This window comes from Phoxinus phoxinus (assembly GCF_949152265.1).
Source record: "Phoxinus phoxinus genome assembly, chromosome: 4".
NCBI lineage: Eukaryota > Metazoa > Chordata > Actinopteri > Cypriniformes > Leuciscidae > Phoxinus > Phoxinus phoxinus.
This window is the reverse complement of record NC_136879.1, coordinates 7,589,251-7,601,484: the sequence shown is the minus strand read 5'-3', so window position 1 is coordinate 7,601,484 and position 12,234 is coordinate 7,589,251.

The following is a 12,234-nucleotide window of genomic DNA, read 5'->3' as shown; positions in this document are numbered from 1 at the left end:
CATCCTTTCGCAGGGGCCATGCTAATCTTCTCTGTATCGATCCAATTTTAGTATATGTGCTGCCTTAGCAAGCACAAGCATGCAGGCCCGCTCAAGGCATATGTACACCTCGGGTTCCAGCGAGCCATCACCAAGGTGGTAGGGCCCAGAGAGCCGTCCCGCCACTGCTTACCTTGCTGGACACAATGATTGATGCAACAGCTTAATACGTTTAGGGATAGGTTATCTTAGAGCTTTAGGGTTCACATATGCCCAATTCCACCATGATGTATTAGAGGATCTACTGAAAGAATGGGCTGGGCAGACTTATCGATGGTACCAAAATACAAGCTCTGAATGGGCAATGTCCTCCAGGTTTTCGAGAGAAAAATGAGTTGGAAGAAAAACGGAAAGTGCTTTGCTGTCTGTGCCAAGGTTGCATGCACTCGATGTAACCGGACACGATCCGCAGCTGGAGTTAGTCCTCTGGAGCCCTTGAGGCAGAGGCCCTCGGCCACGCCTCGGAAGCCAAACCGTGAAGGACTTCACTTTTTTTTTCTTTCTTTGATTTATTCTCTGAATCTGTCTACTTTCGGCATAGGCGCTGTCTTAACAAGCCAAAAAAAGCATGGGTCATTTGAGGCATATGTACCCCTGGGGTCCTATCCCAGCAAGTCCTCACCAAGGTAGTAGGGCCCAGCGAGCCATTTCGCCAGTTCGCAAACCTTGTTTATTAGTGTAGCCTGCCTTCCAGAGGATACCAGAGGATCCCCAACGGCATCTGCTGAAGAAAGGGAGTGGACACACTCGTCGATGGCCCCAGAGTACAAGCATTAAAAAAAAGAGTTGGCAGGAAAACTGAGAGTGCCCTGTAGACATTGGAGATGCACCGGTTCTCGACACAACAGAGCAGGAATGAAAATAAAGAGTGGCAGGAGGGTATGAATCAAGTCCAGTGAAGCAGGCTTGATCAGAGCTGCAAAAATATGGAGCGCTTCACGGATTTGCGTGTCATCCTTTCGCAGGGGCCATGCTAATCTTCTCTGTATCGATCCAATTTTAGTATATGTGCTGCCTTAGCAAGCACAAGCATGCAGGCCCGCTCAAGGCATATGTACACCTCGGGTTCCAGCGAGCCATCACCAAGGTGGTAGGGCCCAGAGAGCCGTCCCGCCACTGCTTACCTTGCTGGACACAATGATTGATGCAACAGCTTAATACGTTTAGGGATAGGTTATCTTAGAGCTTTAGGGTTCACATATGCCCAATTCCACCATGATGTATTAGAGCATCTACTGAAAGAATGGGCTGGGCAGACTTATCGATGGTACCAAAATACAAGCTCTGAATGGGCAATGTCCTCCAGGTTTTCGAGAGAAAAATGAGTTGGAAGAAAAACGGAAAGTGCTTTGCTGTCTGTGCCAAGGTTGCATGCACTCGATGTAACCGGACACGATCCGCAGCTGGAGTTAGTCCTCTGGAGCCCTTGAGGCTGAGGCCCTCGGCCACGCCTCGGAAGCCAAACCGTGAAGGACTTCACTTTTTTTTTCTTTCTTTGATTTATTCTCTGAATCTGTCTACTTTCGGCATAGGCGCTGTCTTAACAAGCCAAAAAAAGCATGGGTCATTTGAGGCATATGTACCCCTGGGGTCCTATCCCAGCAAGTCCTCACCAAGGTAGTAGGGCCCAGCGAGCCATTTCGCCAGTTCGCAAACCTTGTTTATTAGTGTAGCCTGCCTTCCAGAGGATACCAGAGGATCCCCAACGGCATCTGCTGAAGAAAGGGAGTGGACACACTCGTCGATGGCCCCAGAGTACAAGCATTAAAAAAAAGAGTTGGCAGGAAAACTGAGAGTGCCCTGTAGACATTGGAGATGCACCGGTTCTCGACACAACAGAGCAGGAATGAAAATAAAGAGTCGCAGGAGGGTATGAATCAAGTCCAGTGAAGCAGGCTTGATCAGAGCTGCAAAAATATGGAGCGCTTCACGGATTTGCGTGTCATCCTTTCGCAGGGGCCATGCTAATCTTCTCTGTATCGATCCAATTTTAGTATATGTGCTGCCTTAGCAAGCACAAGCATGCAGGCCCGCTCAAGGCATATGTACACCTCGGGTTCCAGCGAGCCATCACCAAGGTGGTAGGGCCCAGAGAGCCGTCCCGCCACTGCTTACCTTGCTGGACAAAATGATTGATGCAACAGCTTAATAAGTTTAGGGATAGGTTATCTTAGAGCTTTAGGGTTCACATATGCCCAATTCCACCATGATGTATTAGAGCATCTACTGAAAGAATGGGCTGGGCAGACTTATCGATGGTACCAAAATACAAGCTCTGAATGGGCAATGTCCTCCAGGTTTTCGAGAGAAAAATGAGTTGGAAGAAAAACGGAAAGTGCTTTGCTGTCTGTGCCAAGGTTGCATGCACTCGATGTAACCGGACACGATCCGCAGCTGGAGTTAGTCCTCTGGAGCCCTTGAGGCAGAGGCCCTCGGCCACGCCTCGGAAGCCAAACCGTGAAGGACTTCACTTTTTTTTTCTTTCTTTGATTTATTCTCTGAATCTGTCTACTTTCGGCATAGGCGCTGTCTTAACAAGCCAAAAAAAGCATGGGTCATTTGAGGCATATGTACCCCTGGGGTCCTATCCCAGCAAGTCCTCACCAAGGTAGTAGGGCCCAGCGAGCCATTTCGCCAGTTCGCAAACCTTGTTTATTAGTGTAGCCTGCCTTCCAGAGGATACCAGAGGATCCCCAACGGCATCTGCTGAAGAAAGGGAGTGGACACACTCGTCAATGGCCCCAGAGTACAAGCATTAAAAAAAAGAGTTGGCAGGAAAACTGAGAGTGCCCTGTAGACATTGGAGATGCACCAGTTCTCGACACAACAGAGCAGGAATGAAAATAAAGAGTGGCAGGAGGGTATGAATCAAGTCCAGTGAAGCAGGCTTGATCAGAGCTGCAAAAATATGGAGCGCTTCACGGATTTGCGTGTCATCCTTTCGCAGGGGCTATGCTAATCTTCTCTGTATCGATCCAATTTTAGTATATGTGCTGCCTTAGCAAGCACAAGCATGTAGGCCCGCTCAAGGCATATGTACACCTCGGGTTCCAGCGAGCCATCACCAAGGTGGTAGGGCCCAGAGAGCCGTCCCGCCACTGCTTACCTTGCTGGACACAATGATTGATGCAACAGCTTAATACGTTTAGGGATAGGTTATCTTAGAGCTTTAGGGTTCACATATGCCCAATTCCACCATGATGTATTAGAGCATCTACTGAAAGAATGGGCTGGGCAGACTTATCGATGGTACCAAAATACAAGCTCTGAATGGGCAATGTCCTCCAGGTTTTCGAGAGAAAAATGAGTTGGAAGAAAAACGGAAAGTGCTTTGCTGTCTGTGCCAAGGTTGCATGCACTCGATGTAACCGGACACGATCCGCAACTGGAGTTAGTCCTCTGGAGCCCTTGAGGCAGAGGCCCTCGGCCACGCCTCGGAAGCCAAACCGTGAAGGACTTCACTTTTTTTTTCTTTCTTTGATTTATTCTCTGAATCTGTCTACTTTCGGCATAGGCGCTGTCTTAACAAGCCAAAAAAAGCATGGGTCATTTGAGGCATATGTACCCCTGGGGTCCTATCCCAGCAAGTCCTCACCAAGGTAGTAGGGCCCAGCGAGCCATTTCGCCAGTTCGCAAACCTTGTTTATTAGTGTAGCCTGCCTTCCAGAGGATACCAGAGGATCCCCAACGGCATCTGCTGAAGAAAGGGAGTGGACACACTCGTCAATGGCCCCAGAGTACAAGCATTAAAAAAAAGAGTTGGCAGGAAAACTGAGAGTGCCCTGTAGACATTGGAGATGCACCAGTTCTCGACACAACAGAGCAGGAATGAAAATAAAGAGTGGCAGGAGGGTATGAATCAAGTCCAGTGAAGCAGGCTTGATCAGAGCTGCAAAAATATGGAGCGCTTCACGGATTTGCGTGTCATCCTTTCGCAGGGGCTATGCTAATCTTCTCTGTATCGATCCAATTTTAGTATATGTGCTGCCTTAGCAAGCACAAGCATGTAGGCCCGCTCAAGGCATATGTACACCTCGGGTTCCAGCGAGCCATCACCAAGGTGGTAGGGCCCAGAGAGCCGTCCCGCCACTGCTTACCTTGCTGGACACAATGATTGATGCAACAGCTTAATACGTTTAGGGATAGGTTATCTTAGAGCTTTAGGGTTCACATATGCCCAATTCCACCATGATGTATTAGAGCATCTACTGAAAGAATGGGCTGGGCAGACTTATCGATGGTACCAAAATACAAGCTCTGAATGGGCAATGTCCTCCAGGTTTTCGAGAGAAAAATGAGTTGGAAGAAAAACGGAAAGTGCTTTGCTGTCTGTGCCAAGGTTGCATGCACTCGATGTAACCGGACACGATCCGCAACTGGAGTTAGTCCTCTGGAGCCCTTGAGGCAGAGGCCCTCGGCCACGCCTCGGAAGCCAAACCGTGAAGGACTTCACTTTTTTTTTCTTTCTTTGATTTATTCTCTGAATCTGTCTACTTTCGGCATAGGCACTGTCTTAACAAGCCAAAAAAAGCATGGGTCATTTGAGGCATATGTACCCCTGGGGTCCTATCCCGGCAAGTCCTCACCAAGGTAGTAGGGCCCAGCGAGCCATTTCGCCAGTTCGCAAACCTTGTTTATTAGTGTAGCCTGCCTTCCAGAGGATACCAGAGGATCCCCAACGGCATCTGCTGAAGAAAGGGAGTGGACACACTCGTCGATGGCCCCAGAGTACAAGCATTAAAAAAAAGAGTTGGCAGGAAAACTGAGAGTGCCCTGTAGACATTGGAGATGCACCGGTTCTCGACACAACAGAGCAGGAATGAAAATAAAGAGTGGCAGGAGGGTATGAATCAAGTCCAGTGAAGCAGGCTTGATCAGAGCTGCAAAAATATGGAGCGCTTCACGGATTTGCGTGTCATCCTTTCGCAGGGGCCATGCTAATCTTCTCTGTATCGATCCAATTTTAGTATATGTGCTGCCTTAGCAAGCACAAGCATGCAGGCCCGCTCAAGGCATATGTACACCTCGGGTTCCAGCGAGCCATCACCAAGGTGGTAGGGCCCAGAGAGCCGTCCCGCCACTGCTTACCTTGCTGGACAAAATGATTGATGCAACAGCTTAATAAGTTTAGGGATAGGTTATCTTAGAGCTTTAGGGTTCACATATGCCCAATTCCACCATGATGTATTAGAGCATCTACTGAAAGAATGGGCTGGGCAGACTTATCGATGGTACCAAAATACAAGCTCTGAATGGGCAATGTCCTCCAGGTTTTCGAGAGAAAAATGAGTTGGAAGAAAAACGGAAAGTGCTTTGCTGTCTGTGCCAAGGTTGCATGCACTCGATGTAACCGGACACGATCCGCAGCTGGAGTTAGTCCTCTGGAGCCCTTGAGGCAGAGGCCCTCGGCCACGCCTCGGAAGCCAAACCGTGAAGGACTTCACTTTTTTTTTCTTTCTTTGATTTATTCTCTGAATCTGTCTACTTTCGGCATAGGCGCTGTCTTAACAAGCCAAAAAAAGCATGGGTCATTTGAGGCATATGTACCCCTGGGGTCCTATCCCAGCAAGTCCTCACCAAGGTAGTAGGGCCCAGCGAGCCATTTCGCCAGTTCGCAAACCTTGTTTATTAGTGTAGCCTGCCTTCCAGAGGATACCAGAGGATCCCCAACGGCATCTGCTGAAGAAAGGGAGTGGACACACTCGTCAATGGCCCCAGAGTACAAGCATTAAAAAAAAGAGTTGGCAGGAAAACTGAGAGTGCCCTGTAGACATTGGAGATGCACCAGTTCTCGACACAACAGAGCAGGAATGAAAATAAAGAGTGGCAGGAGGGTATGAATCAAGTCCAGTGAAGCAGGCTTGATCAGAGCTGCAAAAATATGGAGCGCTTCACGGATTTGCGTGTCATCCTTTCGCAGGGGCTATGCTAATCTTCTCTGTATCGATCCAATTTTAGTATATGTGCTGCCTTAGCAAGCACAAGCATGTAGGCCCGCTCAAGGCATATGTACACCTCGGGTTCCAGCGAGCCATCACCAAGGTGGTAGGGCCCAGAGAGCCGTCCCGCCACTGCTTACCTTGCTGGACACAATGATTGATGCAACAGCTTAATACGTTTAGGGATAGGTTATCTTAGAGCTTTAGGGTTCACATATGCCCAATTCCACCATGATGTATTAGAGGATCTACTGAAAGAATGGGCTGGGCAGACTTATCGATGGTACCAAAATACAAGCTCTGAATGGGCAATGTCCTCCAGGTTTTCGAGAGAAAAATGAGTTGGAAGAAAAACGGAAAGTGCTTTGCTGTCTGTGCCAAGGTTGCATGCACTCGATGTAACCGGACACGATCCGCAACTGGAGTTAGTCCTCTGGAGCCCTTGAGGCAGAGGCCCTCGGCCACGCCTCGGAAGCCAAACCGTGAAGGACTTCACTTTTTTTTTCTTTCTTTGATTTATTCTCTGAATCTGTCTACTTTCGGCATAGGCACTGTCTTAACAAGCCAAAAAAAGCATGGGTCATTTGAGGCATATGTACCCCTGGGGTCCTATCCCGGCAAGTCCTCACCAAGGTAGTAGGGCCCAGCGAGCCATTTCGCCAGTTCACAAACCTTGTTTATTAGTGTAGCCTGCCTTCCAGAGGATACCAGAGGATCCCCAACGGCATCTGCTGAAGAAAAGGGAGTGGACACACTCGTCGATGGCCCCAGAGTACAAGCATTAAAAAAAAGAGTTGGCAGGAAAACTGAGAGTGCCCTGTAGACATTGGAGATGCACCGGTTCTCGACACAACAGAGCAGGAATGAAAATAAAGAGTGGCAGGAGGGTATGAATCAAGTCCAGTGAAGCAGGCTTGATCAGAGCTGCAAAAATATGGAGCGCTTCACGGATTTGCGTGTCATCCTTTCGCAGGGGCCATGCTAATCTTCTCTGTATCGATCCAATTTTAGTATATGTGCTGCCTTAGCAAGCACAAGCATGCAGGCCCGCTCAAGGCATATGTACACCTCGGGTTCCAGCGAGCCATCACCAAGGTGGTAGGGCCCAGAGAGCCGTCCCGCCACTGCTTACCTTGCTGGACACAATGATTGATGCAACAGCTTAATACGTTTAGGGATAGGTTATCTTAGAGCTTTAGGGTTCACATATGCCCAATTCCACCATGATGTATTAGAGGATCTACTGAAAGAATGGGCTGGGCAGACTTATCGATGGTACCAAAATACAAGCTCTGAATGGGCAATGTCCTCCAGGTTTTCGAGAGAAAAATGAGTTGGAAGAAAAACGGAAAGTGCTTTGCTGTCTGTGCCAAGGTTGCATGCACTCGATGTAACCGGACACGATCCGCAGCTGGAGTTAGTCCTCTGGAGCCCTTGAGGCAGAGGCCCTCGGCCACGCCTCGGAAGCCAAACCGTGAAGGACTTCACTTTTTTTTTCTTTCTTTGATTTATTCTCTGAATCTGTCTACTTTCGGCATAGGCGCTGTCTTAACAAGCCAAAAAAAGCATGGGTCATTTGAGGCATATGTACCCCTGGGGTCCTATCCCAGCAAGTCCTCACCAAGGTAGTAGGGCCCAGCGAGCCATTTCGCCAGTTCGCAAACCTTGTTTATTAGTGTAGCCTGCCTTCCAGAGGATACCAGAGGATCCCCAACGGCATCTGCTGAAGAAAGGGAGTGGACACACTCGTCGATGGCCCCAGAGTACAAGCATTAAAAAAAAGAGTTGGCAGGAAAACTGAGAGTGCCCTGTAGACATTGGAGATGCACCGGTTCTCGACACAACAGAGCAGGAATGAAAATAAAGAGTGGCAGGAGGGTATGAATCAAGTCCAGTGAAGCAGGCTTGATCAGAGCTGCAAAAATATGGAGCGCTTCACGGATTTGCGTGTCATCCTTTCGCAGGGGCCATGCTAATCTTCTCTGTATCGATCCAATTTTAGTATATGTGCTGCCTTAGCAAGCACAAGCATGCAGGCCCGCTCAAGGCATATGTACACCTCGGGTTCCAGCGAGCCATCACCAAGGTGGTAGGGCCCAGAGAGCCGTCCCGCCACTGCTTACCTTGCTGGACACAATGATTGATGCAACAGCTTAATACGTTTAGGGATAGGTTATCTTAGAGCTTTAGGGTTCACATATGCCCAATTCCACCATGATGTATTAGAGCATCTACTGAAAGAATGGGCTGGGCAGACTTATCGATGGTACCAAAATACAAGCTCTGAATGGGCAATGTCCTCCAGGTTTTCGAGAGAAAAATGAGTTGGAAGAAAAACGGAAAGTGCTTTGCTGTCTGTGCCAAGGTTGCATGCACTCGATGTAACCGGACACGATCCGCAGCTGGAGTTAGTCCTCTGGAGCCCTTGAGGCTGAGGCCCTCGGCCACGCCTCGGAAGCCAAACCGTGAAGGACTTCACTTTTTTTTTCTTTCTTTGATTTATTCTCTGAATCTGTCTACTTTCGGCATAGGCGCTGTCTTAACAAGCCAAAAAAAGCATGGGTCATTTGAGGCATATGTACCCCTGGGGTCCTATCCCAGCAAGTCCTCACCAAGGTAGTAGGGCCCAGCGAGCCATTTCGCCAGTTCGCAAACCTTGTTTATTAGTGTAGCCTGCCTTCCAGAGGATACCAGAGGATCCCCAACGGCATCTGCTGAAGAAAGGGAGTGGACACACTCGTCGATGGCCCCAGAGTACAAGCATTAAAAAAAAGAGTTGGCAGGAAAACTGAGAGTGCCCTGTAGACATTGGAGATGCACCGGTTCTCGACACAACAGAGCAGGAATGAAAATAAAGAGTCGCAGGAGGGTATGAATCAAGTCCAGTGAAGCAGGCTTGATCAGAGCTGCAAAAATATGGAGCGCTTCACGGATTTGCGTGTCATCCTTTCGCAGGGGCCATGCTAATCTTCTCTGTATCGATCCAATTTTAGTATATGTGCTGCCTTAGCAAGCACAAGCATGCAGGCCCGCTCAAGGCATATGTACACCTCGGGTTCCAGCGAGCCATCACCAAGGTGGTAGGGCCCAGAGAGCCGTCCCGCCACTGCTTACCTTGCTGGACAAAATGATTGATGCAACAGCTTAATAAGTTTAGGGATAGGTTATCTTAGAGCTTTAGGGTTCACATATGCCCAATTCCACCATGATGTATTAGAGCATCTACTGAAAGAATGGGCTGGGCAGACTTATCGATGGTACCAAAATACAAGCTCTGAATGGGCAATGTCCTCCAGGTTTTCGAGAGAAAAATGAGTTGGAAGAAAAACGGAAAGTGCTTTGCTGTCTGTGCCAAGGTTGCATGCACTCGATGTAACCGGACACGATCCGCAGCTGGAGTTAGTCCTCTGGAGCCCTTGAGGCAGAGGCCCTCGGCCACGCCTCGGAAGCCAAACCGTGAAGGACTTCACTTTTTTTTTCTTTCTTTGATTTATTCTCTGAATCTGTCTACTTTCGGCATAGGCGCTGTCTTAACAAGCCAAAAAAAGCATGGGTCATTTGAGGCATATGTACCCCTGGGGTCCTATCCCAGCAAGTCCTCACCAAGGTAGTAGGGCCCAGCGAGCCATTTCGCCAGTTCGCAAACCTTGTTTATTAGTGTAGCCTGCCTTCCAGAGGATACCAGAGGATCCCCAACGGCATCTGCTGAAGAAAGGGAGTGGACACACTCGTCAATGGCCCCAGAGTACAAGCATTAAAAAAAAGAGTTGGCAGGAAAACTGAGAGTGCCCTGTAGACATTGGAGATGCACCAGTTCTCGACACAACAGAGCAGGAATGAAAATAAAGAGTGGCAGGAGGGTATGAATCAAGTCCAGTGAAGCAGGCTTGATCAGAGCTGCAAAAATATGGAGCGCTTCACGGATTTGCGTGTCATCCTTTCGCAGGGGCTATGCTAATCTTCTCTGTATCGATCCAATTTTAGTATATGTGCTGCCTTAGCAAGCACAAGCATGTAGGCCCGCTCAAGGCATATGTACACCTCGGGTTCCAGCGAGCCATCACCAAGGTGGTAGGGCCCAGAGAGCCGTCCCGCCACTGCTTACCTTGCTGGACACAATGATTGATGCAACAGCTTAATACGTTTAGGGATAGGTTATCTTAGAGCTTTAGGGTTCACATATGCCCAATTCCACCATGATGTATTAGAGCATCTACTGAAAGAATGGGCTGGGCAGACTTATCGATGGTACCAAAATACAAGCTCTGAATGGGCAATGTCCTCCAGGTTTTCGAGAGAAAAATGAGTTGGAAGAAAAACGGAAAGTGCTTTGCTGTCTGTGCCAAGGTTGCATGCACTCGATGTAACCGGACACGATCCGCAACTGGAGTTAGTCCTCTGGAGCCCTTGAGGCAGAGGCCCTCGGCCACGCCTCGGAAGCCAAACCGTGAAGGACTTCACTTTTTTTTTCTTTCTTTGATTTATTCTCTGAATCTGTCTACTTTCGGCATAGGCGCTGTCTTAACAAGCCAAAAAAAGCATGGGTCATTTGAGGCATATGTACCCCTGGGGTCCTATCCCAGCAAGTCCTCACCAAGGTAGTAGGGCCCAGCGAGCCATTTCGCCAGTTCGCAAACCTTGTTTATTAGTGTAGCCTGCCTTCCAGAGGATACCAGAGGATCCCCAACGGCATCTGCTGAAGAAAGGGAGTGGACACACTCGTCAATGGCCCCAGAGTACAAGCATTAAAAAAAAGAGTTGGCAGGAAAACTGAGAGTGCCCTGTAGACATTGGAGATGCACCAGTTCTCGACACAACAGAGCAGGAATGAAAATAAAGAGTGGCAGGAGGGTATGAATCAAGTCCAGTGAAGCAGGCTTGATCAGAGCTGCAAAAATATGGAGCGCTTCACGGATTTGCGTGTCATCCTTTCGCAGGGGCTATGCTAATCTTCTCTGTATCGATCCAATTTTAGTATATGTGCTGCCTTAGCAAGCACAAGCATGTAGGCCCGCTCAAGGCATATGTACACCTCGGGTTCCAGCGAGCCATCACCAAGGTGGTAGGGCCCAGAGAGCCGTCCCGCCACTGCTTACCTTGCTGGACACAATGATTGATGCAACAGCTTAATACGTTTAGGGATAGGTTATCTTAGAGCTTTAGGGTTCACATATGCCCAATTCCACCATGATGTATTAGAGCATCTACTGAAAGAATGGGCTGGGCAGACTTATCGATGGTACCAAAATACAAGCTCTGAATGGGCAATGTCCTCCAGGTTTTCGAGAGAAAAATGAGTTGGAAGAAAAACGGAAAGTGCTTTGCTGTCTGTGCCAAGGTTGCATGCACTCGATGTAACCGGACACGATCCGCAACTGGAGTTAGTCCTCTGGAGCCCTTGAGGCAGAGGCCCTCGGCCACGCCTCGGAAGCCAAACCGTGAAGGACTTCACTTTTTTTTCTTTCTTTGATTTATTCTCTGAATCTGTCTACTTTCGGCATAGGCGCTGTCTTAACAAGCCAAAAAAAGCATGGGTCATTTGAGGCATATGTACCCCTGGGGTCCTATCCCAGCAAGTCCTCACCAAGGTAGTAGGGCCCAGCGAGCCATTTCGCCAGTTCGCAAACCTTGTTTATTAGTGTAGCCTGCCTTCCAGAGGATACCAGAGGATCCCCAACGGCATCTGATGAAGAAAGGGAGTGGACACACTCGTCGATGGCCCCAGAGTACAAGCATTAAAAAAAAGAGTTGGCAGGAAAACTGAGAGTGCCCTGTAGACATTGGAGATGCACCGGTTCTCGACACAACAGAGCAGGAATGAAAATAAAGAGTGGCAGGAGGGTATGAATCAAGTCCAGTGAAGCAGGCTTGATCAGAGCTGCAAAAATATGGAGCGCTTCACGGATTTGCGTGTCATCCTTTCGCAGGGGCCATGCTAATCTTCTCTGTATCGATCCAATTTTAGTATATGTGCTGCCTTAGCAAGCACAAGCATGCAGGCCCGCTCAAGGCATATGTACACCTCGGGTTCCAGCGAGCCATCACCAAGGTGGTAGGGCCCAGAGAGCCGTCCCGCCACTGCTTACCTTGCTGGACACAATGATTGATGCAACAGCTTAATACGTTTAGGGATAGGTTATCTTAGAGCTTTAGGGTTCACATATGCCCAATTCCACCATGATGTATTAGAGCATCTACTGAAAGAATGGGCTGGGCAGACTTATCGATGGTACCAAAATACAAGCTCTGAATGGGC